This window comes from Schistocerca piceifrons, chromosome X (genome assembly GCF_021461385.2).
Source record: "Schistocerca piceifrons isolate TAMUIC-IGC-003096 chromosome X, iqSchPice1.1, whole genome shotgun sequence".
Taxonomy (NCBI): domain Eukaryota; kingdom Metazoa; phylum Arthropoda; class Insecta; order Orthoptera; family Acrididae; genus Schistocerca; species Schistocerca piceifrons.
The window spans coordinates 141,393,820-141,408,788 of NC_060149.1; positions in this window are offsets into that span (position 1 = coordinate 141,393,820).

The following is a 14,969-nucleotide window of genomic DNA, read 5'->3' on the forward strand; positions in this document are numbered from 1 at the left end:
TTCTTAAATTTATCAGTATTAAATTTTCTTTTATGTATAAACTTGATACTTTTTGGCATATCTACATTCCTCATATCAATTTCCATAGTAAGGGCTCTGATATCTGTTTTTAAAATCATATTGGAAGCAGGAGAATAAAATCAAGAGCTCATGGTTACAAAATATATACCATATTCTGAAACCAAAAATGTGTACAAAGGACTGCAGTTTTCAATACTTATGACTAAAAAATTTATCTTCAAGGCACATGTTTGTACAGAGACAGCATACAGAAGCAAACACTGGCATCGGTATGTGCACATAGATCTCTAAGATGATAGTTTTTAGGGAGTCCATATTTTTGATGGCCGCGTAGTAAACAGTGACAGTGACAGTAACAGTATTTGGTGGAGGGGGGAGGCAAAAAAATCTGAGATAAAACAGCTAGACCTGGGGCGTTTAATGGGCATGGGTCCAATCATGCAGTGAAAGCATTCCTATTTTTACAAGTATCAGTTTCCAAGTTTCTCAAGTAATATTTGGAAAATAAAGTGACACGAAAACTAAGTGTGTCAAAAACAATGTGGAATTCTAGTAAATTATAAGCTATGTTCAACACAGGTTACTTTCCAGTTGCTTTCCCATGTGGATGGGCTTGCATCTTGACTGGCTTTACAGAAAGGTGTGCATTCACAGGCTGACCGTACTTGCTGCCAACAATAAATCTGGCGTGGTTCGAGAATCCAAAGGTAGGACCGGCAAACCATAGAAAGCTAAGTAATGTACCTTCCACTAAGTGAAAAACTCACTGAAAGACTGACTTACTCAAACAAGGGCAGGAAGTGCCGAAAGAAACAACAATCTTCTTATTTACATGTATAACAACAGTCTACAGAACTATGTCCACCAATTGAAGTGCTAAAAGAAATTGTGAAAGTGGTGTTTGGACATTTCAGTTTTATGTTGTGTAATTGTTGACATTGTCAATGCTGTGAGAGTTTGTTGCTATTGTAGTCCTTAATTCATTTGCATGACACATGTACTATTGTTATTGTTGTTATTATTATTATTATTATATTAAAACACTTATGCACACTGTGTGACAAAAGAAGTGGATCACCTAGAACACGTGGTCAGATGTCAGTGTAACCGTGTACTGAAACACACCATTGGTGGATATGTAAATAGTTAGAGTTGGAATTCTCTATGACAGGTAGAATGGCCACCAGACTGCATTAGTATTGTTACCAGGCCTGGTAGGGTATGTAAGGGGCTCGAATAGTATCAATACTGAATGATCTCCATAAAGCATATGGAGATGATGAATGCACGTGTGAGATAGTGTTATCTGCACGTGACAGAGTTTGAAGGAGACTTCATTGTTTGTCTCCATTTGTCTGTTTGATTGAACCATGCAATAACAGATTTCTGGAAATGACAGTGGTCTGATGTTGGACTATGTGGGCATGAGAGGGCAGGCAAGGTTCCAGTGAACCACGTCTGACCACCACAAGGGAGGATCACCTTATTGTACTCCAAGAACATATAACCCATTCATATCTGCATGTGACGTCTGAGAACGAGTAATGGACTCCCTGCAACATTTTGTGTCATCTCGTGCCACTGGTCAGAGACAAGCAGCAGCCGGACTAGGGAATTACCATCCCATGCATTGCTGCAATTTTGTTCAGTGATGAATCACAGTTCTGCACTACCCTGGATGACCATCATCAACAAGTATGGCACCAAGCTGGGGAGAAGTCCCATTCTTCCAATAATTTGGAGAGGGACAGTGTATTATGTCATCCATCATGGTTTTGGGTGCCATTGGGTATGACTTCAGGTCATGACTGGTGTGACTTCATGTTGTGGTTGGTAGGACTTCGTGTCACAGTTGGTAGAGACTGAGGGAACTGTGATGACACAATGGTATGTCACAGACATCGTGCATTCTCATGTGTGTGTTGTTCTGCCAGTTCTCACCCACAAATGGCATGTGTGTCTATGAACTGTGTGTGTGTGTTGTGTAAGGTAATTTGGTAGCCTGAAAGATCCTCAGACCTGTCCCTGAAAAAGCATGTATAGGACCAGCTGAGATGTCAACTCCATCTCAGTGCAAGTATCCTGGATGTCAAGTACCACAATTGTGGGCCAGTTTATCTCTCGAGAGGATACAACAGCTTTATGATACCTTTCCCAAATGAATCAGTGCATGCACCCAGGCCAGAGTGGGTGGAACGCCATGCTGGTAACTGGGCTTATACTGCTAAGTTCTTTATTAATTTGTGTAGATATTGTAATCACTGGAAGAACACCAAACACTCCCTCAACTCATGAAGTTTCACTAGATTTCCTCCTACCCCTATGGGTGCTTCACTTTTTTTTATTATTTTGTGTATTTATTGTTTTTACTAAAATTGTAGGTAACTTTGACATTTTAAAAGTGGGAATGACTACAGTTATATTTGTGGAGGGGGGGGGGGGGGGTGCTATAACAAACTGTGCCCCCTGTCTGTTGACCAGTTTGGATTTCGATCAGGGAAAAGCACAGAATCAGCAACAGCACACCTCACAAAACACATTCTAGAAGCATTAGATAAAGGGAACCACACAACAGGTATATTTCTTGATCTAACTATATGAAAAATTCATTAGTACACAGCTATGAAACTAGAAACCAATTCAATCTGCATCTAGAGAGGAAAAATAAAGTTAAAACTCAGCAGAGCTTGTTGTACAATGCTGTTAAATTATATAATAAATTACCCCAAAAAATAAGAGATATTGACACAATCGGACAGTTCAAAACAAAACTAAAATTTGTTTTATTAAATAAAAGTTATTACGCAGTAACGGACTATCTGAATTAAAACATGTAGTGTAATTAAAGTAGCCTGCATTGTAATACATGAGGAAATAATTATGATATGTAAACAAAAATTGTACAGTACTATAAGAAAATTACAAATTACACAAGGATATAAAACTAATTTAAGATACCTCAAAAATGTGTGTAAATACTAATTTTATGTGTATAATTGTAGGTATATTGTATTGTATATGATTTTGCTCACGAAATCCACACAATGTAAATTGTTACATGGATTAATAAAGAAATCAATCAATCAATCAATCAATTCTTCCCAGAACCGAACCCTGTATCTGCAGTTGGCCAATTGTAAGGTATCCCCCTCTACTCCTAACCTATTTACACTTAATCCATAAAGTATGACAGCATTCTGTGTAAATATAAGCATGAAACAAGAGGCTTTCACTGAAATTATGACTATTCCCACACCACCACCACTTGGAGATTTTTAATACACATAATGTGATGTAGAGCACAATCACTAACTGTCCCAGTTTACTGAGTGTGTATACAATCAGAAGATATATGTATTGTAACATATTCACATGATATATTCGGAAGGCTCATGTAAGTACTCTTCAGTGTGAGGTCGTATGAAACCACTACACCAGAAGTCATATTCTGATCAATTTATATCTGCCAGATGTAAGTAACACATAGAAAGCTGCTAAAATGGTTACTCAAGAATAGCTAACTCGCCACTATGTAGCATCTGTCTGTCTCTTCTAACATAGATGGAATTAAGAATTAGGTAGACTACATTGCTAGCTCAAGCAACGAAATGATCGATTGAGTCATATATAAATATTCAGGTGATTCTATGAAATGAAATGTGTAGACCTACAGTCAGGGACTAACAGGTGGCTCTGCATAGGTACACTATCTGATCAAAATTATCCAGACATCTGTTAGGGGACATTCATATGTGACATGCCACATCATTTTTATGATGGCTTGAACTCTGCTGGGTATACTTTTGGCAAGGCGTCTGAATGTCTGTGGAGGAATGGAAGTCCAGCCTTTCTGAAGAGCTGAAACCAGGCAAGGTAGTGATTATTTATTTATTCTTCATAATTACAACCTATTATCTAAAAATCTAAAATAAGCCATACAAATCACATTTCCTCAGATAGTTAAAAGTTATATATTAATTATTTATTTCTGATAATTAAAAAAAAGAGAGATTATAAAAACCTACAACTACTGCTACTATTTCAAAACTACATCTCACTACTCTGGACACACACTGATCACTGTGGACAGCCTTTTGTTATTGTCTTTCTTTCCTGGGCATGTTAAAGAAGCATGTCGCCCATGGCAGTCATCTCTTGGGCAATTATACACCACTTCAGTATACTCTAAATCCCTAAGGTGACCGAAGAAAGACGGCCACCACAGGTTATTGAAAGCGCCAGCAATATAAATCATCATCGGTAGAGGGTACGTAGAATGAGTATCCGTCACTAGTGAAATCGTCTTATTGTGTCTTCAGTTGACTTGCCTCTTCTAAACCTGAACTGATGAGGGCACACCCAGTAGTGATGCTGAACACTGGGCTCTGGAGTGAAGTTGATGTTCTGACTCATCCCATAGGTGTTCCATTGGGTTCAGGTCAGGCTGTGGGCAGGCCTGTCCGTTTTAGGGTGCATAGTCATGTTGATACAAACTGTCATTGTCTCTGAACTATTCCTTGACTATGCACAGTACACAAAGCTATGAAATGTGTTCATATCTTTTTTCATTTAGTGTTTTCTTAAGTGCAATAAGGGAACCATACCCTAACCGCAAAAAACACCCCCTTATCGTAGCAGCACCTTCTCAGTGATTCACTCTTGGTGCTACAAATGTTGGCAGGGAACGTTTCCCAGCAATTGCCAAACCCAACAGTAGTATATTTATGTTGATTCTGGACCAAACAGCATCGTGGTTAAAAAATTCCAGGATAGAAACCAAGATTCTAATTTCACAGTATTTCCCAAACAGATCCTATTTACATATGTCGAAAATACCAAATACTCATTTAAAAATTTACAAGTATTACAAATTTTATTCTTTATAAATAAGAACCATCAAACATCATTTGCCTATATCGAAAAGACCAAATTTTCATTTTCTCATGTAAAAAATTTACAAATCTAATTAATTTTATTCTTTATAAATAACAATCATCAAACCTCATTTGCATATCTATATTATCGATTGAAATTCAAATTAAAAATCTTAAAGGTACATTTTAACTGTAAACGTTTTAATAAAAAAAATCAAATTTGGTTCTATGTGAATACAACCAAAACAAGATGAACAACAAAGTTGAGTTATTTAAAAACTTATAAAATTATAGTAAAGGAAAGTATGGATTGAGTTACAGAGATTTAGAAAATTATTGTAAAGATAATGGTTATTCAAATGTAACTAGACAAGATTTGATGGAATTTATTGATTATTTTAATAAGAATGGAATGAACAAGAGGGAACTAAAATATAAAACTATATAAGAACTTTGATCAATTTCTAAAACAGAAAATTTGAAGAACTATTCCAAACTTAACAAACAAAAATCAATTGATCTTATTGTAAATCCTGTTGACAGTATTAATAACAATGGTTACGATAATGAATTGAATAAAAAGTCTTTCAAGGAACTGAAATCTGTAAAACGAAAAAAAATTATTCTAAACTTAGAAAAAGACAATTAATCAACCTTATCAAAAATACTGAATGTAAAATTAAAAACGATAATGATTTGAGTATAAAATCTTTAGATGATCTTGGTAAATTCTGTAAAACGAAAAATTTAAAAAAATGTCTAATCTTAATAAACATCAATTAATCGATCTTATCAATACATTTGAGAAAATATTAATAGTAAAGATAATGAAAATTAATTTTAAAAGCTTCTAGTAGGTAAATACTAAGAAATTAAGCAAAAAAATTATCAGAAAAATTTCTCAGGTTTTAATTTTCTAGAAATGAAGATGTTTTAAATCACCGAAATAAAATTATAAAAAAGTTTCTACTTCCAAATCAAGAATTAATAATAATGACAATACTGTTGAGGCACAACATTTTTTAATCAAATTAAAGAAGAAATAGTCACTGAATTGAAGAATATTTTAATACACAGAAGAGCAGTTAAAGTTAACATGAAATTTTATTGTAATTTTAAAAGACAAGATGAAATACAAGAATTTAATTTTAATACAAGTAATGAAGTTTTACTAAGAACAATGGATTTAGAAGATTATTATCAAAAATCAACAAATAAACTATTAACCGAAATGCAAGGGAAAATTCTGGTTGGTCTTTATTTTATATAGATTGTTCAGAATTAAGTGTTAATAAACACAATCCAGTTTTTGTTTCTTCTTATATCGATTTACCAAAAGTAATTAAAGATACAAAAAGCTATAATTCCTGTAAAAAAATGCCGATTAAAAATGTTTTTTATTCAATAAAATCAGCTTTATATGTAGAAAATGATCATACAGAAAGAGTTAATAATTATATAAATATTGGATTAGAATTAGAAGAAAATTTTCAAAGAGAAGAAATTAATTTTCCAGTTCAGTTTAACAGATATTCCAAAATTTGAAAGGAAATCAAATATTTCGATTAAAGTTTATGCATATGAAAACACTGAAGAGGAAAGAATTATTGTATATCCTCTCTTCCCTACAAAAAACAAACAAGAAAAACATGTTACTCTTCCATTAATTTGAGTAGAAAATAATTCACATTAGTGTAGGACAAAAAATCTATCTAGATTCTTTAGTTTTAAGCAACTAAAAATGGTCTTCATGATCGATGTTTAAGATATTTTCATTCACAAGAAGAATTAATCATTCATGGAAACGATTGTAAAGAACATAAAGAAGTAAAAATAGATATGTCAGGAAAAGGTCAAATAATTCAATTTCAAAATTATAATCAGTCATTAAGAGTACCTTTTGTAATTTATGCAGATTTCGAATGTTTATTAAAAGATACTGACACTTGTCAAACAAATCCTGAGAAATCTTATGTAAATAAATACCAAAAACATTTACCAATTTCATTCAGTTATTAAGTTAAATATTCTAATGGTGACTGTAAAAAGCCTGCTACATATACAGGAAAATGCTCAGCAAAAAATTAGTTGAAATGTTAAAAGAAGGATGTAGAGAAATTGCTAGAATATATGGACAAAATATTCCAATGATAATGACTAAAGAAGATGTAATCAATTTTAAAAATTCAGAAACTTGTTTACTGGTGAAAAAGCTTTTACTTTTGGTGATAAGAAACTAAGAGGTCAAAGCCATTTAACACGAAAATATCGAAGAGTTGCAAATGAAGATTGCAATCTTTTTTACCAAAATCATAAATTTATTAGAAATTATGTTCATAATTAAACAAATTACAATGTTCACTTGTTTGTCAAAGAGTTAACAATAGATAATAAACATTGAAGCTATCCCAAACAATGAACAACAATATATTTCTTTTAGTAAATATGTTGAAGATTGATTCACATTTTTAGATACATTTCAATTTATGGCTTCAAGTGTTGATAAATTATCCTCTGATTTTACAAAGGAACAGTTTAGTTAAACAGCAAAATATTTTGAACGTGAACAATTACATTTAATAATTAAGAAATGTTATTCTTACAAATATGGGGAATCTAAAGAAAAATTACAAGAAACTATATACCTAAAAAAAAGAATGTTTTTATTCAAGATATAGAAAGATAATATTTCTGATGAAGATTATAATAGAGCAATATTAAAAAATTAGATGAATAGACAAAATAATTAAAAAATCATGTTATAATTTTAGTAAATATTATCAAAAATGTTAGAGATACATATGTTGAATCTTATAATTTTGATCGATCTTGGTATTATACTGCACTCAGATTATCTTGGGATTCAATTTTTAAAAATGACAAAAGTTGGGATAGATTTATTACATGAATCTGATATAATTTTATAACTTGAGCAAGGAATTCAAAATGGAATTTCTCAATATTTTAAAAGATGTGCTAAATTAAATAACAAATATATGAAAAAGTTGGAGCCAAAAACACAATCAAAGTATATTACATATTTAAATGCAAATAATTTATATGGTTGTGGAATGTCTCAATTTTTACCATTTAAAAAGTTCAGTTGAGTAGAACCAGAATCCTTTAATGATTAAAAATACCTAGTGTACCAGATGATTATAAATATGGGTATATTTTATAAATTAATATAGAGTATCCAAAGAAATTTCATAATTTACGTGAAGAGTAGCACCAGAAAGAGGAAATAAATTAATAACTTTTAATACTAAAAAAAATATGTTTTACATTACAGAAATCTTAAATAATGTTTAAATCTTGGATTAAAATGAAAGAAAATTTATAGAATCTTATTATTTGAACAATCAGATTGGTTGAGGATATACATTGTTTCTAATACAGAAATGAGAAAACGGCAGCTAAAGATTTTGAAAAATATTTCTACAAGTTAAGGATAATTCAGTATTCAGAAATAAATGAAATATATTAGAAATAGGCAAAAATTAAAATAATAATAGGTGCATGAAAATATACGAATTGTATTTCAAAACTAAATTATGAACATATTACTTTATTTTCAGAAAATCTAGTTGTAGTTCATATGAAGAAAATTAAAATAATGTTCAATAAACCAATTTATACTGGAATAAGTATTCTAAATATTTCGAAAATAAAAGTGTGTAAAACCAAAATACGGTGAAAATATTGGTTTATTTTATATGGATATTGACTCTTCCATTTATGATATAAGATCTAAAGATTTCTGTAACGATATGAAATTGATGACTGATTACTTTGATACAAGTGATTATCCAAAAGGTAATATTTCTGTAATTCCGCAAGTAAATAAGAAAGGGCTCTAAGCACAATGGGACTTAACATCTGAGGTCATCAGTCCCACTTAACATCTGAGGTCATCAGTCCCTAAATAAGAAAGTTTTACGAAAAATGTAGGCCGAAAATTGTGGAAAAATTATTTAGAACACTTTAATTTAAGATCGAAAACGTATGCTTATGAAAAAAATATAATGCAGTTAAGAAATCTGTTGTGAAAAATTAAATTGCTTTCCATAATTATGAAACATGTTTAACTGACATAATAGAAAAATTTAGAAAAATGGATTTGAGTAGATCACTTAAACATGAATTGTATACACTTGAATGTAATAAAATTGTTTTAAGTTCTGATGATGATAAACGTGTTGTATAACAAGATGGATTTAATACATTGTCATATGGCCATTATAAATTAAACCCAAATAAAATAAAAGATGGAAAAATGATTTCTTACAAGAATTAAACTGTTGTTCAGAAGATTAAATAAAAGAAAAAAATTAATTATTTTGTAATCTTCTTTTATGATATGGTAATTTTGGATGTTTTTGCATATAAAATTTACAAAAAAAATTTCCACAAAAAATCCAAATTTTTGTTTATCTCTTTCTTTATTTATTTGATAAAGTAAAGCTGTTTTCACATCTTATGAGTTAGGAACACAATTAGAAAAATTTTTAAATTCCTTTCCATATTTTTCACCAAAAATTGCTTTAATGTGCCATTTATGAAGATGTTCTTTTTGTTGCTTTCTCTCACATTCATTACAATCTGATTTTGAAGGAATTTTCCATTTTGTTATTTTAATACCTGTACGAATTTCATTTTTGTAATTGGAAAGTGGAGAAATTATTTTATTTTCGTTTTTCGCTTATATGGAAAAAATTTAGTGGAATAAAAAAAATAAAAAATATATAAACTTTTTTTAATAAATGGATTCGCTTGTGGATCTAAAAAACGATACACTTATATGTAACAACAAACAAGTTTTAGTTATCATTGATGAAAAAAAAAAATCTTTGGTTATGTGCAAATCATGTTGGTGATGTTTTAGGATATAAACATTCTCGAGATGCTATGAAACAATGTATGAAAATTACAATAGCGATATTTCACTGTTATCTAAAGATATTTATCCACATTCAAAATTTATTAGTGGACATGGTTTATATTCTATAGTTATGAATTCACTGTTAACATTTGTAGAAAATTTTCAAAATTTGGTGTATGAAGAAGTGAATATAAAATGAAAGAGAGGATAAGTCATTTGGAAAATTTAAATAAAATAAAAGATAAAAGTAAAGAAGATTTCAGAGAAGTATTTCGTGATGCAGTTGGAATAAATAATCTAGCAAATGTGTATTGGAATATAAAATTAAGTTTCCAAGTACTTTTTTCATAACCAAATTTAAAATAACATTCTTGAAGATTTATATGAACATCTAATAAACAAAGCTCATTAAAACTATATGATTCCATTAACTCAAATTTAAAATCTTCAAATGATTTTGACATCAAATCATTTTTGTTAATTTTTATTTGAATATCAAATAAACTCTGTCTGCTTCAATGAATAATGAACATATTGAATATTATACTCATCATCAAACCTGTTTAAATTTTCTATTACTAACTCGATTTATATATAATTTTTATTAACATATTTATAAATTACATACTTTTGTTTTCCCAACAACTGTGTGAGGTGCCAAATGCTAACCACTTAACATATACACGTTATTTCCTTTCTAATTTATAAATTTTTCACCCAGATAAACATCTGGAAAATTAGTTTTCAGTAGTACTTGCTCATAAAAATTTCGTTTTATTTATTCGTCATTGAAATCTTTCAATTTATATGTGACTGGATTTGAATGAATAACATTTTCAATTTCAAAAATTTCTGTTGATCAGTTAGCAGTATACCCTTTTCCAAAAATTCATTTCAATTTACTTGTTCTTACTTTATCACCAATTTTATATTTAGGTTCTATATCTAACACATTTGTTACGCAAACTGTTTTCAATAGGATTTTTTCAGTTTCTTTATTTAATCTATCGGTGCTATTTTTATCGTTGAATGTTTCGTGTTATTATATTCATCAAACTAAGTCAACCCATTGACAATTTCCTTGAAGAGCAAATTTTTTCCGCATTTTTTCATTCAAAATTCTATTAAATCGTTCAAAAACTGTTGGTTTTAACTCATTAAAAGTTGAATAATGGTTAAGGTCGAATTTATTCATTAATTCTTGAAATACTTTGTTATAAAATTCTTTAGCATTATCTGTTTGTAAATTTGTTGGTTTTCTCGACTTGAATACTTCTCAAAAGAATAAATCGTATTTTTACCTGTTTTATCTTTATCTAGAATAGTTCAAGTAAAATTTTGAAAAAAACATCTATAAAAGTAAATAACTATTTATATCCTTTATTTATTTTTGAAATTCCTTCCAGATTATCTGAATCTGTTTCGATTAAATCAGTGCCATAAATCGTCAACTCCAAAAGAAATTACATTCTTTTAAAATTTTTCTTATTGGTTTATGTCTGTGTCTACATCTACATGGTTATTCTGCAGTTCACACTTAAGTGCCTGGCAGAGGGTTATCAAACCATTTTTATACTACTTCCCTACCATTCCATTCTCAAATGGCGTGTGGGAAAAAGGAACACCTAAATCTTTCCATTCAAGCTCTGATTTCTCTTATTTTATTATGGTGATCATTTCTCCCTACGTAGGCATGTGTCAACAAAATATTTACGCATTCGGAAGAGAAAGTTGGTGATTGAAATTTCGTAGACAGATCTCGGCACAAAGAAAACTGCCTTTGTTTCAGTGACTGCCACCCCAACTTGCGTACCATTTTAGGGACACTTTGAGCCCTATTGTGCGAAAGCACGAAATGAGCTGGCCTTCTTTGCACTTTCTCACTGTCCTCAGTCGTTCCCACATGGTAAGGATCTGATACCGCACAGCAATATTCCAGCAGAGGGTGGACAAGTGTAATGTAGGCTGTCTTTTTAGTGGGTTTGTCACATCTTCTAAGTGTTCTGCCAACAAAGCACAGTCTTTGTTTCATCTTCCCCACAATATTATATATGTGGTATTTCCAATTTAAGTTGATCATAATTGTAATTCCTAGGTATTTAGTCGAATTGACAGCCCTTAGATATGTACGATTTATCATATACCCAAACTTTATCAGATTTCTTTTAGTACCCATGTGGATGACCCCACACTTTTCTTTCTTTAGAGCCAATTGCTACTTTAAGCACCATACAGAAATTCTCTCTATATTCTTTTTGTAATTGGAATTGATTGTCTGATGATTTTACTAGACGGTAAATTACAGTGTCATCTGCAAACAATCAAAGAGGGCAGCTCAGATTATCATGAAAATCAGGAACAGCAGAGGGCCTATGACACGCCAGATATCACTTCTGTACTACTCGATGATTTATGGTCTATCACTATGAACTGTGATCTCTCTGAGAGGAAAGCACGAATCCAGTCACACAACTGAGACGATACTCCATATGCAAGCAATTTGAATAATAGTCACTTGTGAGGAACGGTATTAAAAGCCTTCTGGAAATCTAGGAATATGGACTCAATCTGAGATCCCTTGTCGACAGCACTCATTACTTCATGGGAATAAAGCTGTGCTGCACAAGAACAATATTTTCTGAAACTGTGTTGGTTATGTATCAATAAGTCATTTTCTCTAAGGTGATTCATAATGTTCGAGTACAGTATATGCTCCAAAGTCCTACTGCAAATTCAGTGATATGGGTCTGTAATTCAATGGGTTCTTGAATATTGGTGTGACCTGTGCTACTTTCCAGTCTTTAGGAACAGACCTTTCCTCAAGTGAGCGGTTGCATATTATTGCTAAGAAAGGCGCTATTGTGTGTGCATACTCTGAAAGGAACCTGATTGGTATACCATCTGGATGGGCAGACTTGCTTTCTTAAGTGATTTGAGTTGTTACGCAACACCTAAGATATCTACTTTAATGTCACTCATGCTAACAGCTGTTCTGGTTTCGAATTCTGGAATATTTACTTCATATTCTTTCGTGAAGGAATTACAGAAAACTGTATTTAGTAACTCAGGTTTAGTGGCACCATCATCGGTAACATTTCCATCGCAATTGCGCAGTGACGGCATTGACTGTTTTTTGCTGCTGGTGTACTTTACATATGACCAGAATCTCTTTGGGTTTTCTACAATATTTTGAGACAATGCTTCATTGTGGAAACTATTAAAAGCATCTTGCATTGACGTCCGCACTAAATTTCGAGCTTCCGTGAAACTTAGCCAGTCCTGGGGATTATTCGTTCTTCTGAATTTGGCATGCTTTTTTCGATGCTTCTGCAACAGTGTTCTGACGTGTTTTGTGTACCATGGTGGATCAGTCCTGTCTGTTATTAACTTATGCGGTATGAATCTATCTATTGCTGTCGATACTGTATCTTTTAATTTGAGCCATATCTGGTCAACACTTACATAATTAGCATGGAAGGAATGGAGACTCTCTCTTAGGAAGGCATCAAGCGAATTTTTGTCTGCTGTTTTAAACAGATATATTTTGCGTTTATTTTTAGTGGTTTTGGTTGATATGGTTTTGAGCCTCACTACAATGACCTTGTGCTCACTAATCCCTGTATCAGTCATGATGCTCTGTATTAGATCAGTATTATTTGTTGCTAAGAGGTCAAGTGTGCTTTCGCAACCATTTACAAATCGTGTGGGCTCATGAACTAATTGTTCAAAGCAATTCTCAGAGAAAGCATTTACTACAATTTTGGAAGATGTTTTCTGTCTACCACCGGCTTTGAACATGTATTTTCGCCAACAAATCGAGGGTAGATTGAAGTCTCCACCAATTTTAGCTGTATGAGTGGGGTACTCATTTGTGATGAGATACAAGTTTTCTTTGAACCATTTAGCTATTATATCATCTGAGTGAGGGGGTCAGTAGAAGGAGCCAATTATTATTTTGGTACGGCTGTTGAGTATAACCTTGACCCATAGTAATTCAACTTCACTATAAGATAAACTACTACCAACAAACACAAATACACCACCTTCTTCATTTTATCTATTCTTTCTGAACACGGTTTGCACCTCTATAGGTCATTAATAATTTTTTCATGAATATATAGACCTTCACCTATAATTTTTTAAGGAATTTACTCTTTTTAGTTTTACATACTGCACAAAAACCTTGAATTCTTTGTTTTCCATTTTTAGTTGTTAATCTATGAGGATTACGTGTTTCGGTAAACTTTTTGCACTTCAAACAGTAAATGTGATTATCATTCTTCATTTATATAGAATAAAAATAAATTGTTTTGCCAAATACAACTATCTTTACATCAACTGGAACAGTTTTAACAGACTCTTTTAATCTTACACATAGAAAATTTGATGCGCAAACTACACTCCTGGAAATGGAAAAAAGAACACATTGACACCGGTGTGTCAGACCCACCATACTTGCTCCGGACACTGCGAGAGGGCTGTACAAGCAATGATCACACGCACGGCACAGCAGACACTCCAGGAACCGCGGTGTTGGCCGTCGAATGGCGCTAGCTGCGCAGCATTTGTGCACCGCCGCCGTCAGTGTCAGCCAGTTTGCCGTGGCATACGGAGCTCCATCGCAGTCTTTAACACTGGTAGCATGCCGCGACAGCGTGGACGTGAACCGTATGTGCAGTTGACGGACTTTGAGCGAGGGCGTATAGTGGGCATGCGGGAGGCCGGGTGGACGTACCGCCGAATTGCTCAATACGTGGGGCGTGAGGTCTCCACAGTACATCGATGTTGTCGCCAGTGGTCGGCGGAAGGTGCACGTGCCCGTCGAGCTGGGACCGGACCGCAGCGACGCACGGATGCACGCCAAGACCGTAGGATCCTACGCAGTGCCGTAGGGGACCGCACCGCCACTTCCCAGCAAATTAGGGACACTGTTGCTCCTGGGGTATCGGCGAGGACCATTCGCAACCATCTCCATGAAGCTGGGCTACGGTCCCGCACACCGTTAGGCCGTCTTCCGCTCACGCCCCAACATCGTGCAGCCCGCCTCCAGTGGTGTCGCGACAGGCGTGAATGGAGGGGACGAATGGAGACGTGTCGTCTTCAGCGATGAGAGTCGCTTCTGCCTTGGTGCCAATGATGGTCGTATGCGTGTTTGGCGCCGTGCAGGTGAGCGCCACAATCAGGACTGCATA